The 14,756-nt window shown below is 37.4% G+C and overlaps 1 protein-coding gene across 3 annotated transcripts in view; it reads left to right on the forward strand.

The window, feature by feature from the left end:
- The window catches only part of SLC16A10 (solute carrier family 16 member 10), a 114,148-nt gene that overhangs the window by 54,484 nt on the left and 44,908 nt on the right, over positions 1 to 14,756 (forward strand). The gene's annotated exons all lie outside the window — the stretch shown is intronic.

A 14,756-nucleotide genomic window follows, 5' to 3' on the forward strand; every position in this document is an offset into this window, starting at 1 on the left:
ACAGAAAAGTATGGTTATTTGGAGAAGTGATTTCCTCTCGAAGCATAAGTTTATTTCTCCTTTTTTTTTTTTTGAGGAAGATTAGCCCTGAGCTAACATCTACTGCCAATCCTCCTCTTTTTGCTGAGGAAGACTGGCCCTGAGCAAACATCCGTGCCCATCTTCCTTTACTTTATATGTGGGACACCTGCCACAGCATGGCTTGCCAAGCGGTGCCATGTCTGCGCCCTGGATCCAAACCAACGAACCCTGGGCTGCCAACACGGAACGTGTGAACTTAACTGCTATGCCACGGGGCTGGCCCCTATTTCTCCTTTTATTTATGTAACTTTCTGAGGTGAAAAGTAGGAGTTTCCCAGATTTTTCACTATAGGAATGTTAGGTTACAGACAAGGGAGAAGGCTAGAATGACTCATGTGATACTGGGTTAGAGTTGGAGATATCAGTGTGAATTCATATTTAGTTTAGTATAGATATAGATGGTTACATATGGAAAATATTTATAGATATGTGGGTTAGGTACATACCTGTATTTCCTAGCTCTCTCAGCTGAGAGGGCCCAGAAGCAATGACACCTGTGTAGCAACAAGCACACCTAGCACCTAGGTCTTGGTTTCTAATATAGTACTGTTCTCTGATAGAAGGAACCAGGGCTCTTTGGGAAATGGCTGATTCTAGGACTGGGGTAGGAAATATACAAGATGAGCCTGGAGCATCCCATAGTACCAGAAAGCTAGGAAGTACTAAAAAACCAATCCACAAATAACTCTCCTCCACAATAGTTAGAGTATGTCAAAGGGTCACAGGAACCTGTTGACGAAAATAATCCATAACCAATCTATAAATGAAAATTTGGGTGAGTTTATTCTGAGCTTAAATCTGAGGATTATAACCTGGGGCCTTTCTTCCCAAAGGAAGAAAGGGCACCAAAGAAGTGGGGTGCACAGACTGGTTATATACCCCCAGAGAGGATGTTTCACATAGGATTGAAATGTCCCTTTTACAATAGTCGCGAGACTGCTCTGTCGGCACAGCGATTGATGGAAACAGCAGGTAGGTCTTCTGTCTCAGTGAACACAGCAGGGTGGCAGTCTGTTGTGTCCAGCTGAGTGGTCACAGGTGAGCTGGGTGGTCAAAGGTGAGTGCAGCAATCAGTTCCTAGCCTAAGGAATAATGCTAATGTAGGGGGAAGTTGCACCTTTATCTCAAGGGCCTTTGTTCTGGCCATAGGAAATGTCTAACCAGATATGCAATGCGTGCTCAATAGCCACAGTCAGGCCCTTTTGGAAAAACAAAGTCAGGCCGAATTAGGTTTATACCAAATGGCTTCCTCATGTACTCCAATATATCCTATTGCTTGCCATTTTTATTTGTCAAGCCAAATGAAAGAGCTCCCACTGGCCAATAAAATCAAGTAGTACTGGATTATAAGTCACAGTATAAAATAAATATCCGTGAGTTCATACTGATATAAATAAATGATTGGATAAATAAGTAAGTGTGGGAGAATAGACAAATCTCCCATGCTGAAGAATTTAAAATAATTTATGTAGGTAGATACTTTGCCCTCAAGGAAGTAGAACATAATTCTCCACTCCTTAAGTGTGGGCTTTGCTTAGTGACTTCCAGGAATGCAGTATGAAAAAGGGGAGAAAAAAGGTGAACTTTACAGTGGGGAAAACTGATAAACACTACCTCAGCCAGGTGACCAAGGTTAATATCAAAAGTGGTAAGTCATGTTGGAACTATGTTTTCTTGATATGGTGTGATGAAATGGCACTTTACTTCTGCGGTCTTCCTTCCAAAAGAAAACTCCTAACTGCAGTCTAATCATGAGAAAAACATCAGACAATTCCCAATTGAGGGACATTCTATGACATACCTGATCGTATAGTGTGGTACCCTAGATGGGATCCTAGAGCAGAAAAGGGACGTTAGGTAAAAGCTAAGGAAATCTGAATAAAGTATGGACTTTAGTATAGACTGAATAATGTGTCAGTATTGATTCATTAATTGTGACAAATGTACCATACTAATGTGAGATGTTAATAATAGGGGAAACTGGATGTGGGGTATATGGGCACTCTCTGTACTATCTTCACAATTTTTCTGTAAATCTAACACTTTCTAAAATCAAAGTGGCTGGCATGGTGGAGTAGTAGTTAAGTTTGTGCACTCTGCTTCAGTGGCCCACGGTTTGCGGGTTTGGATCCTAGACATGGACCTATACACTGCTCATCAGGCCATGCTAGGGCAGCATCCCACATACAAAGTAGAGGAAGATTGGCCAGACGTTAGCTCAGCAAAAGTCTTCCTCAAGCTAAAAGAGGAAGATTGGCAACAGGGACAGTCTTCCTCACCAAAAAAAAAAGAAAGAAAGAAAGAAAAAAAGGGAGAGAGAGTAATTAAAAATAAATAAATAAAGTAAAAGTTTATTTTTTAAAAAGTAGGGAAATCTCAAGATTTGATCCTACCATTGAGATAAGACTTGGGTATTTTCATCTGAGAATAAGGTTTCTGAGAATTGTAGATACAAGTTAGCTAGACCATCAGCATCATGAAATCATAGACTATAACTTCAAACCACCTGTAGTTTTAAGGCAGGTGTATGTGACACAGCAAGTGTCAAAACTGTGATCCTAACTGCCAGCACCTGAGCATCTTTTTTGGCTACAAGTGTAGTCAAAAGAGGTGCCTTTCCCATCTGCATGCATCATGAAATGCTATCAGTATACCGAAGTGCTGGAGGAGGGGGCTAATAGAGAGCTTTCTATTGTATTTTCATTTGTGTTTTAAAAGAACTATTAATAATAAAATGACAAGAGAAGCTCTAATTCCAGAACAGTGGAATATATGGGAGTTGAAGATTTCAATTTTGCCAAAATCATCTCTTTCATTTTTAAAGTGAGCTTTATAATGGAAGGAGTTTGAAATTATTTTCCCTATTTTTGACCCTTTTTTGTAGAACTGTTCTGCCTCCTCTGGAATAACATTTTGAGGATCTTAAAACTAACTTTATAGATCTTTTTTTACTATTCAGTATTTCAAACAGAAAAATGTAGAGAACAGTATAACAAAGGCATGTTCCATATACCCACTACTCAGATCCTAATATTTTCTTAGCTTTTAAAAGATGTAACATGTTACAGACTCAATTCTAGTCCCCTGTTTACCTTTCTCCATTCCTAATCTCCTTCATCCATGCCTTCCTAGAGGTACTCAATATCCTGAATTTGTTTTTATTGTTCCCATTATGTTTTATATTGTTATTACATATGTGTGAATTCATAGTCCGTGGTAAATACCTACGTTTCTTTTTTTGTTCTAATGCTGATGGTCATTTAGGTTCTTTGCAGTTTTTGCTATTACAAACGATGCTTCAGTGAACAGTCTTGTTCATGTCTCCTTGTGCACATGTGTAAAGTTTCTCTGGAGTACGTACGTGGGAGTGGAATTGCTAGAATGTGGGGTAGGCATATCTTTGGTTTTTCTAGATGGTGTGAAATTGCTGTTCACAATGGTTATTCCCATTTATGTTGGCATGCATAAAAAAGTCCCCATTGCCCCATAGCCTCACTAAAATTTGGTATGGTCAGACTTCTTAATTTTTGCTAAATTGTGGTGATTTATTTTTTTAGCTTGCATTTTTCTGTTTACTAGTGAGCGTGTTTGTAAATGTCAATTGGACATTGGGTTTTCTTTTCTGTATATTTTCTCCCAACTCTTTTGCCCATTTTTCTGTTGGGTTGTATTTTTCTTGACTCATAGGCTGTCTTTATAGTTGCAAGGTGAGAATGCTTCACTGGTTATATGCACTGCAGTGGTCTCCCATTCTGTGGCTCATCTCTTTTCGCTTTGATTCTAGTGTCTTTTGTTGCATAGAAGTTGTAAATTTTAATGAGGTCTTCATGGTTTGTGATTATGTCTTGAAATACTTTTCTATCATAAAGTCAAAATATTCTCCTTTAAGATCCTTAATTTTTTGTCATATTTAGCTGTGTAATCTGGAATAAACAATTTTCTCCATCTACTAAATTTTTTAATTTGTGACTTTTTTTTATATACAGGATTTCTAATTAGTGCTCTTTTTTATGCACTTGCCCTTCTTTCAGTTTTTTCTCATTTGTTTCTTAATTTGTTTTTCAAATGAAAATTGTTCCTCCTTTTATTTCTTTCAAAGTTCTAAACATAGCGCCTTGGAGTGGTTGTTAGACTGGTCTGTAGAGTTAATTCCACCCAGAGTGACCGTATTGCTGATTGATGATTTTGTTGGCTGTCTTTCTCAGCATTGGATTGGTGTCGGTTTTTGGAATTTGAGTTACAGAATCATTCCGAGTGAGAAGTATATTGTTTTGTTTGTTCGATTCTCTCCATCGTCACCCTTCCTCCCTAACAGTTTGCACTGTCTTCCACCTCTCTCCCTGAATTCCCAGTTTAGAACCAGGCCTTTTAAGTTTCTTCATAGTAACACTGAAAATCCCAGGCAGAGAGCCAGCGGGGACCTTGTTGCAGGGCCTGACCATGAGGCTGAGTGTGCATCCTCCTCCTTCCCCTAGAGGCTTGTAGGGTTCTAAATCTTTAATCTGTATGGAAATCGCTAAATTCCCATTCAGCTCACTCTCGCCTCCAGCCTCCTTTCACAAGATGTGAGGGAGTTCCAGTTGTGGCCTTCAGACAATGAGCTTCATTCTCCTTTCATGTCTCACAAGCAACACTTTTAAGTCCTCTTTACAGCTGCCAATGCTTGCTTCCAGATCCGGACCCCAGAAAGCAGGCCTAACCCAGCCCATCCCTTTTTGCACCTCATCTGTAGCTTATGACCAGGTCTTTTTTGTATCTTCTTCTTCTTCTTTTTTTCTTTTTTGTATATTCTAAATATGTTATTACTTTGTCTTTGGAACACAGGATGATGGATGGAAGTGTGAATTCACTGTGTCATCTTGACTGAAGCTTGAATTTTGTCTTAATTTAGCTAGATTAGCTTCTCCAGGGAGGGATATTTTTTATTAACAACCTCAGGCGTGGTGCCTGGCTGTGGGTGCGTGAAAACTCTTGGGTATGTCTTCTTATTCCTGTTTCTACCTGCAATGTTTAGTTTGCACCACACCAAATTTGCATGACATTGGCAAGTTGCTTAACACCTCTTATCTCTTTTTTCCCACCTTTACAATGAAGATATTGCTTCACAGGATTGCCTGAAGATCTAATGACAATTTTGTGCCAGGTCCTTTCCATGGATTAGGAGGCACTGTAGAAATGTTAGTTCTCTCCTCCATCTGTCTCCACCCCACCCTCGTCAGTGATTCACAATTTTCCTGGCAGAGCAAACAATTTTCTGCAATTGTTGTTGGGTATAGCATTCTATAAATGTCAGTTAGGTTAAGATGGTAGGTAGAGTCATCCAGCCTTCTTTATTTTACTGATTTTATTTTGGTCTGCCTGTTCTACTATTTACAGAGAGAGGTGTGCTAAAATATGCAACTATGATCGTGGATTTGTTTAGTTCTCCCTCTAGTTCAGTCAGTTTTTGTTTCATATTTGTTTTTTATGACATCTATTTGTTGTTGTTGTTGAAATCTTCCATGGAGATTATTTATCAGCATTATTGAGATATAATTGACATATAATAAACTGCATATTTTAAGGATACAATTTTATGAATTTTGTCATATGTATATACCAGTGAAACCATTACTACAGTCAAGATAATGAACATATCCATCGCTCCCAAAAGTTTCTTTGTGCCCCTTTGTAATCCTTCCCTCCATCTCCCTCCCTCCCATCAGGTAAACACCGATATGCCTCCTGTTACTATAGATTAATTTCTATTTTTTAGAGTTTTTTGTAAATGGAATCATACTTATGTATTGGGTTTGACTTCTTTCCCTGAGCAGGATTCTTTTGGTATTCATCCATGTTGTATTTATCGGTAGTTCACTCCTGTTTATCACTGGGTAGTATTCCATTATGAATACACTTGTTAAACAACAAAAAATCAACCCCTGAGTAAATTTAGAGATCTAACTGGCTTTATTATATATCAGCGATTCATGAATCAGGCTGCCTCCCGTCCAGCAAATAGGAGCTCTGAGGAGTTGTACAAAATCAAAGGTTTTTGAGGCAGAAAGAGGGCGGGACAATGAAGTTAGAAGGGTAGATTATTTCAGAGAAGATTGCCTTCCCTAAGGTCTTGTCAGGTAGGTTATCTTACTAGTGTTGATCAGGAAATTCCAGACTGATTGGTTTAAAATGCCATTCCTGGGAGAGACTGAAACTGAATTTAGGTTAGGTGTGAAGTCTTGGTGGGGCTTAGCATAAGTAACTCCATTTTGGCCTGTTCTTTTTTTTAACACACTGTAATTTGTTTATCCAGTCACTTAGTTCTGGACATTTGGATTCTTTCTAGTTTTTGACTATTAGAAATAAAGCAGCTATAAGCGTCTGTATATAAAGTTTTGTATGGACATATACTCTTCTTTCTGTTAAGTAAATACTTAGGAGTAGAATGGCTGGGTCATACTGGGGTATGTTTAACTTTAAAAAAGCTCCTAAAATGTTTTCCAAAGTGGCTGTACTATTTTCTGTTCCCAGTAGCAGTGTATGACAGTTCCACTTGCTTTCCATCTTCACCAATACTTGGTATGATTAGTCTTTTTCATTTTAGCCATTCTAATAGGTATGTGTGTTTTTTCATTGTTATTTTAATTTACATTTCCCTGATGACTAATTATATTGAACATTTTTTCATTTACATATATTTTTTTGTAAAGTGACTGTTGAAATCTTTTGCCCCTTTTTTAATGGGGTTGCTTGGTTTTTATTGAGTTTTGAGAATTCTTTATATAATCTAGATACAAGTTCTTTATTAGATATGTAATTTGCAAATCTTTTCTCTCAGTTTGTGACTTCTCTTTTGTAGGAGAGGAAAAATGATTTTCCCTATACCCTACTAGGTTCTTGGCTGAGACCCCCTGGTAATAAAAGACAGTTGAACAGGAGAAAAACAAACAGAAGTTTAATAACGTGTATACCTCCTATATACATGGGAGATACCCAGGAAAACTGAGTAAGTTCCTGAAATGCCCTAAGCCATCACCTTAAATACCATCTCCAGCTAAAGACAAAAGAGGTTGGAGTCACAGGGAGCCAGTTATGGGAGGTTATCAGGAAAAGCACAGTAATAAGGGTAAGGTTGCTATGAAGATTTAAGTCTCTGCCTTCTCCCTTGATAAAAGTTTCTGGAAATTTAGCCATCCCCCTCTTCTGGTGCAAAAAGGAAGATACCCTTACAAATGGAGATTTCCCTTAAATAAACTTCTCTTACAAAAGTGTAACTTCTACTCAGGTTTTCAGAGAGCTTCTCCTGTGTCTGTTGTTTCTTACAAATAATCAGCCTAAAATAATCCTCATGCCAAAGAGGCATATTTTGGGGTGAGAAATTCTGTTCCCCTTTACTTTTCATTTTCTTAACAGTGCTTCCATAAGAGAAGTTCTTAGTTTTGATGAAGTTTAGTTTATCAATTTTTTGCTTGTATGGATTGTGTTTTTGATGTTGTATCTGAGAACTCTTTGCCTAAATCAGGGTCACAAAGATTTTCTCCAGTGTTTTCTTCTAAACATTTTATAGTTTTCAGTTTTACATTTAAGTTTTATGCTCCATTTTGAGGTAATTTTTCAATATGGTGTGAGGTAGGGATCAAATTTTATTGCTTCCTGTATTCTGAAGCTATGTTAGTAGGTGTATATGAATTTATAGTTGTTACATCTTCCTGATGCATTGACACTTTTATCATTATGAAGTATCCCTTTTTGTTTCTAGTAATACTTTTTGTCTTGAAGTCTATTTTGTCTAATATTAATATAGCCACTCTGGCCTTCTTAGGGTTGTTTTTAACAGGGTATATCTTTTTATGTTCAACTTATTAGTATATTTGTAGTTAAAGCACATCTCTTTAAAGAGAATGTAATTGATTCTTTTCTATCAGTCAAACAATCTTTGCCATTTGATTGGAGTCTTTAGTCTATTTTATTTATTTAATTAATTAATTTATTTATTTGAGGAAGATTAGCCCTGAGCTAACTACTGCCAATCCTCCTCTTTTTGCTGAGGAAGACTGGCCCTGAGCTAACATCCATGCCCATCTTCCTCTACTTTATATGTGGGACACCTACCACAGCATGGCTTTTGCCAAGCGGTGCCATGTCCACACCCGGGATCTGAACTGGCGAACCCTGGGCTGCTGAGAAGCAGAACATGCAAACTTAACTGCTGCACCACCAGGCCGGCCCCTAGTCTATTTTATTTAATGAAATTACTGATATGGTCATATTTAGATTTTACATTTTACTATTTTCTATTTGTCTCTTTGCTTTTTGTTTTTTTATTCATTCTCTTCTGCCTTCCTTTGCATTAGTCAAATAATTTTTAGTAATTAATTTTAATTCCTCTATTGGCTTTCTAGCTGTATCTCTTTGTGTTATTTTTTAATGCTTTTTCTAGGGATTACAGTATGCATCTTTAAGCTATCCTATATTTTAAGTTAATACAGAATTGCTTCAGGTAAAATACAGGAACCTTTCAATAGATTATTTTCATCTACCTCCATCTAAGGCTATTGTTATCATACATGTAATACATCTGTATACAGTGTTATAATTTTTGCTTTAAACAATCATATATCTTGTAAAGAACTTATGTGGAAGAAGTGTATGTGTGTATTTCTTGGATCTTGCTGGTGTCATTTCCCTTCAGTCTGAAGAAGTTTCTTTAATATTTCTTGTAGTGGAAATCTCCTAGTGACAAATTCTCTTGTTTTTATTGTCTGAAAATATCTTTATTTTGCATTCATTTTTTGAAGGCTAGTTTAGCTGGATATAGAATTCTTGGTTGACAGCTTTTTCCTCTTTCAGCAGTTTGAATATGACAGTTCCAATGTCGTCTGTCCTCCATTATTTTTAGTTTTTGTGAGAGGTAAACTGATAATGTTATCATTGTTCTCCCTGGATATACTATGTCATTTTTTCTCTGGCTGCTTTCATAATTTTGGCATTCAGAACTTTAACTATGATGTGCTTAGCAGTGGTTTGCTTAGTGTTTGTCCTGATTGAGGATCTTTGTGCTTCTTAGATCTGTAGGTTAATGTTTTTCATAAAATTTGTGATTTTGGGAGGACCACTGTTTCTTCATATATCTTTTTTCCATTCTTATGTCTTCTCCATTCTTCTAGGACCTCAATTATACTTATGTTTATGCCTCCTGATTTTTGTCCCATAGATCTCTAAGACTTTATATTCATTTTTGTTTAATATTATTTTTCTCTCTGTTCTTTGGATCAGGTAATTTCTGTCTTCAGATTCCTAGATTCTCTTTTATTTTATATCTCCAGTCTGCTACTGGACCTAGCAAATGCATTTTTCAGTTATTTTCACCTCCAGAATTTCCTTTTTTTTTTTTTGTAGTTTCCTTTTTGTTGTTGAGATTCTCTATCTGTTCACTCAATGAGACCACTTTTTATTCTTTGAAAAGGTTGTCCTTTAATACTTCTAATGTATTTATAATAGACATTTTGAAGTCTTTGTCTACTAAATTCAACACCTGAGGTCATTCAGAGTCAATAAATATTGATTACCTGTTTCTTTGCATGTCTAGTAATTTTAGGTTGAAACTTGGACATTGCAGATAATATTTTGAAACAGCTCTGATTCTATTAGTTCTTCCAAGGATCATTGAGTTTTTGTTCCTAGTAGGCAGTTAGCGTGCCTGGACTCCAGCTGTGAAGTCTCTTGCTCTGTGATGCGCAGCAGCTGATACCTCTGCTCAGTTCTTACAGCTTCCAGCTGCTGCTTCTCTTTAGTCTGTCCCCTTTCCAGTCTACCTAGCGCCTGCATAGTTTGTTGACCCTCAAGACAGCCCACAAACTTGCAGTTCTTCCAGCTTCAGCTTTTTAAGAGTTAACTCTCCTCTGACTTTTGTCTGTTTTTAGGCATTTTCCAATGTGGTTAAATATACTTTTTTCTCCCCACACAGATTTTAACATTGTTGTCTGCAGGAGGGTTTGCTTAACCACTTCACCCTGAGGCCATTAATAGAAGTTGATAGCAAATAATTTTGAAACCATTCCTGAGTGAAGTATAACTACCAAATAACCTTTAGATTGGCAATAAAATGGTCAAGGCAAGTACAGTCTACGAAGTCTTGAATTTGTGTGTAGTTGCCAGACAGCTCCATGCCCCAAGACTTGTTAGGACTTTGCTACATAATACTTTGCATTTTAATCTCAATTTTGTATAGTATAGTTTCACTTCATTTCATTTAAGGCTATTAGACTAATGTTGAGATATTACAGAGCAAAGATGTCTTGAAAAAAGCCAAAATCAGGTGGAAATGGAGGTTCAAGCTACCAAAAAGGGGCAAAAGAACATTTATGAACACTTTGCCCTTGCCATCATTTACATCTGCATAATTACAACACCTTTATTTTTCTTAATATGCAGGAAAATCTTCTTTTTCTTTTTTCCTTTTTTTTTTTTTTTTTTGCTGGGAAAGATTCACCCTGAGCTAACAACTGTTGCCAATCTTCCTCTTTTTTTTTCCCTCCCCAAAACCCTAGTACATGGTTGTATATTCTAGTTGTAAGTCCTTCTATGTGAACTGCTGCTGCAGCATGGCTACTGACAGAGGACTGGTGTGGTTCTGCGCCTGGGAACTGAGCCTGTGCTGCCGAAGTGGACAGTGCCAAACTTTAACCATTAAGCCATCAGGGCTGGCTCAGGAAAATCTTCTTAAATATTAAACTTAACCACTTCCTTGGAGTGATTTGCATTTTTATTTGGCCAAACACTGAGGCTGAGGATTTGTTCTCCGTATGGAGTAAGAAACAAGGAGGATCTGGATGGGGAAATTGGAAAGCTTCCTGGTATTTTTTTAAAAAGATTTCCCAGCATAGTTTTCATGGATGTGTCTCTCTGTAACATCGAAGACACACACATATTCAAATTAGAGCATACAAGCATGTTCTAAAACCTTTCTTTAATTTACATTTTTTGACATCTCTATCTCTCAAAACATTTAGCACATTCTGTGTGGTGTTCTAGTGGACCTTTATTTGCATGTAGGTTACTAGACTGAAAATTAGTGGAAGGTGGAGGAATCTCAGTTGTTTTTGTATTCTCAACAGCCTAGGATAATGCCTAGAACATAATAGGCACTTTTAATAGGAAGAGAGAGAATGTTGTTATTCTGTAATTTAAATAGCACTGCTTCCGTTGAAAAAGACTTGTTTCTTCAACAATATTAGGAAACCTGTGGGGGTGTTTGGTTGAATTACATAGAGGGACTAGGGCTAGTTTGCATTTTTTAAATAAAAGTTTTACCATGCTGGATTTAGCGACTATGTACTTCAGTTTCTCGATTGTTGAATGAACTTAATAAAAGTACCTATCCTTTAGAGTTTTGAAGATTAAATGAGGTCATCTCTGAGCACAGCAAATATATTGTCACCTCAACAGCTAACTCTGTTGAGTTTTTATTATTAATAATAACCACACAGACTTGGAAGAGGTGAAAGAATAACAGCCCATTTTATTTTTTGGTGTATTTCATAACCCTTAAGACCTTGAATTCTTTGGGATGCCATGTTAAAACTTTACAAAAACTTGAAATTTTGTGAGTTTACAAGGGCAAGTAATTACTCATTCAAGAATTAATTTCTTTTCAAATGTGATCAGAAGATAGACCCAATTTTGTCTGTTGCTAATTATTAGTATAACAGAATATGCTATTGGGATTTTAGCTGAGACACTAAGGGACAATAGTGTATAATTCAAAGGTGAGATAGTTCATGTTCAAGAACTGGTTAGAAGCTCTAAAACCCATAAAGAGGATGCTTATGGGTCAAGGAAGAGCACTTTATGAGGATTCTTTGAGAAGGTTATGCTGTGGCTTCTCCCCACCCCATGAGAGAAGTGGGGGTGCATGCTCTTTCACTTGATAACTAGTGAGAGGAGCTTTCAAGGGACCACTTAGAGATTTAAAGAATTCTCTTCAGTTAGGGGGTGCAGAGGACTAGGGTCTGAATCCCCTGAGAAATCCAACAAGGAGAGAACTGTAGCTGGCTAACCGCTCCCACAGCAAGAGCTACCCAAGATGTGGCTGTGTTGGAATTTGCCTACACTCCAGGGTTTGTCAGGGCAAAGGCAAGATGAGTGTTTCTTACAGCTCAGAGACAGGCCTGCTGGAGGAAGGGGGACAGCCTGAGCTGTTTTGACTCCTGCCCAAGTAAACTGCCCAGAAGGGCAATGAGGCTCCAACAGTGAGTCTTTTAAGTGACACCCAGAAAGCCAGAAGGAGAATGAATTATCCATGTCAGTGGAGCTACAGCCAGAAGGAACTCTGAGGTGAGACTCTGAAGAACCCACGGAAGTGAATCTGAGAAAAAAAGAGTCAGCTTCAAACATCAGACAGGCCTTTTTTTGGCAGGACCACTTAAGTTGGAATCTCCTTCCTTCCTTCCCCCCCCATCCCATGCCCACCTTGGAGAGTACTGACAGCTAGGGACAGGGAGGGAGGTCATGGCAAAGAGACAAAGCTCATGTCAGTCCCTTCCCAGCTGGGGCTGGGAAAATATATTTGATCACCAAGTGAAGCTTGGTTTGTTACCTAAAGTGGCCATAGGCCTTTCTGTTATTTAACACTGGCCAGAAGAATCCTGTGGGTCTGCCCAAGTGGTCATGCAGTGGCACAGGAACATTTTTACCTACCACATAAATTTTAAGAGGATAGTTGAGGGCTGGCCTGGTGGCGTAGTGGTTAAGTTCACGAACTCTGCTTTGGCAGCCCAGCTTCTCCAGTTTGGATCCTGGGTGCGGACCTATGCTCTGCTTATCAAGCCACGCAGTGCCAAGCATCCCACATATGAAAAGTAGAGGAAGATAGGCATACATGTTAGCTCAGGGCCAGTCTTCCTCAGCAAAAAGAGGAGGATTGGCAGCGGATGTTAGCTCAGAGCTAATCTTCCTCAAAAATAAAAAGAGGATAGTTGAGACAAAAATAAAGTTGTGTTTGATTATATCCTGCATTTAGTGCTTGTTTGGTGGACATAAAAATCTGTAAAATTGTTCATATTTGGTATAGCAAATCAAAATGGACAGTAATGCATAAAGACTTGTCTTTATTCTTGAAAATGCCTTGACTTATATCAGCATTAAGTGCAATATAAGTGTATGTTCTTGGATTTCTTAATGTGGTCCATTAGTGTTGTCTTTTTACTTAATTGTAAAACTGCCTTTATCCAAAAATAGATGTTAGGATGTTATTCTTCTAGTCTGCCTAAATTGTTTAGATCGTTTCTTAAACATGATAGATGACTAAACTTTTTTGAATGAGATTAAATTATTATAAATCAGTGACATTTTTATATTAGATAGTAGACTAAAAAATCCTACTTCTCCTTAAGCAGACCCATCCTGAACGGCTCTGCACATCTGGGGCTAGGGTGGTACTAGCTCATGTGGCCAGTCGCTTCTTTCTACCGTCCACTTCTGAATCCCCCCACCAACACCTAAGTCAAGATCACATTGTTGGCACAATCTCCTCATTGTGTTTTAAGATTATTGTCTCTCTTGTTTCCAGTAAGGGAAGAAAGGAACTATGGCTGATTAAAATATACATAATTTAAAAAGTAATTTAAAATGTAAGAAGGCAATGAATTAAATGAAATTGTTAGTCTGGTAAAGCTTCATTTGGACCCCATCACTAAGAAGTAATTATTTGCATAAGGTCTGGACTTACTTCCTTTGCTGAGGAAATAGAGTAACAGACTAGTAGACTTCCAGAGCTGAATGGAACTCTAGAGATCATCTACTTCAATTTATACTACAACTTGTTGTTGTTAAAACTCTAAATTATTAAGAGCTTCTGTGCTAGATACTGAGGTTTAGATAGATTTTCTCTAATCCTTAATAATTCTGGAAAGGTATGTGTTTGAGCCTCTTTCAAGATAAGCAAACAGACAAATGACTTGCCCACGGATGCATTATAGTTAGAGCTGGGGGATTTGGGCCAGGTCTGTTTGTTCTGAACCCACTGTCACTTACTCCCCATTAGTTTATTATTCTTTTTAAGAAGAATTTACAGACTTGATATCCTATGAGATCACTCATTTCTTTGGGTACCAAATTATGATAATTTTTCCTCAGTATTTCTTTTTTTTACAGCAGTTGTGATTTTTACAGCATCAGAACAGGAAATTATGACTTCTGATTCTTGCTGTTTTTTTTATTGTGAAAAATAACATACTCTCAGAAAAGAAGATAAAGTGTATTTATGGTTTTATAAGTAAAGTGAATACCCAGTAACTATTATCTGGGTCAACAACTAGTCTACTAAGAGTATGACTGGATTCCCTTAACAAAAGAACTAAGCCCAGAGTCTATGCAGATGATCAATTCTTAACTACTGGGTCCAAATGATTATAATTCTCTTTCCTCTCCCCAAGAGTTAACCACTATCCTGTCTTCAGTGGTCATCATTCCTTTGCAGTTTGACCACCTAGGCATGATTTCTAAACGTATCTCGTTATTCTTTTTTAAGTAAATTTTCTTTCCATAGAGTAGAAGTTGCTTAAAATCATGGATAACAGATTAGAGATTAATAGTGTTTGCATCATAGGAGAATGTTTGATTTATTTAAGACTACAGACTTTTCAAGAATTTATTAAACACAAATAATTGCTGTTTACATTTAGTATTGGCTGATC

Source organism: Equus asinus, chromosome 24, assembly GCF_041296235.1.
Source record: "Equus asinus isolate D_3611 breed Donkey chromosome 24, EquAss-T2T_v2, whole genome shotgun sequence".
Classification (NCBI taxonomy): Eukaryota; Metazoa; Chordata; class Mammalia; order Perissodactyla; family Equidae; genus Equus; species Equus asinus.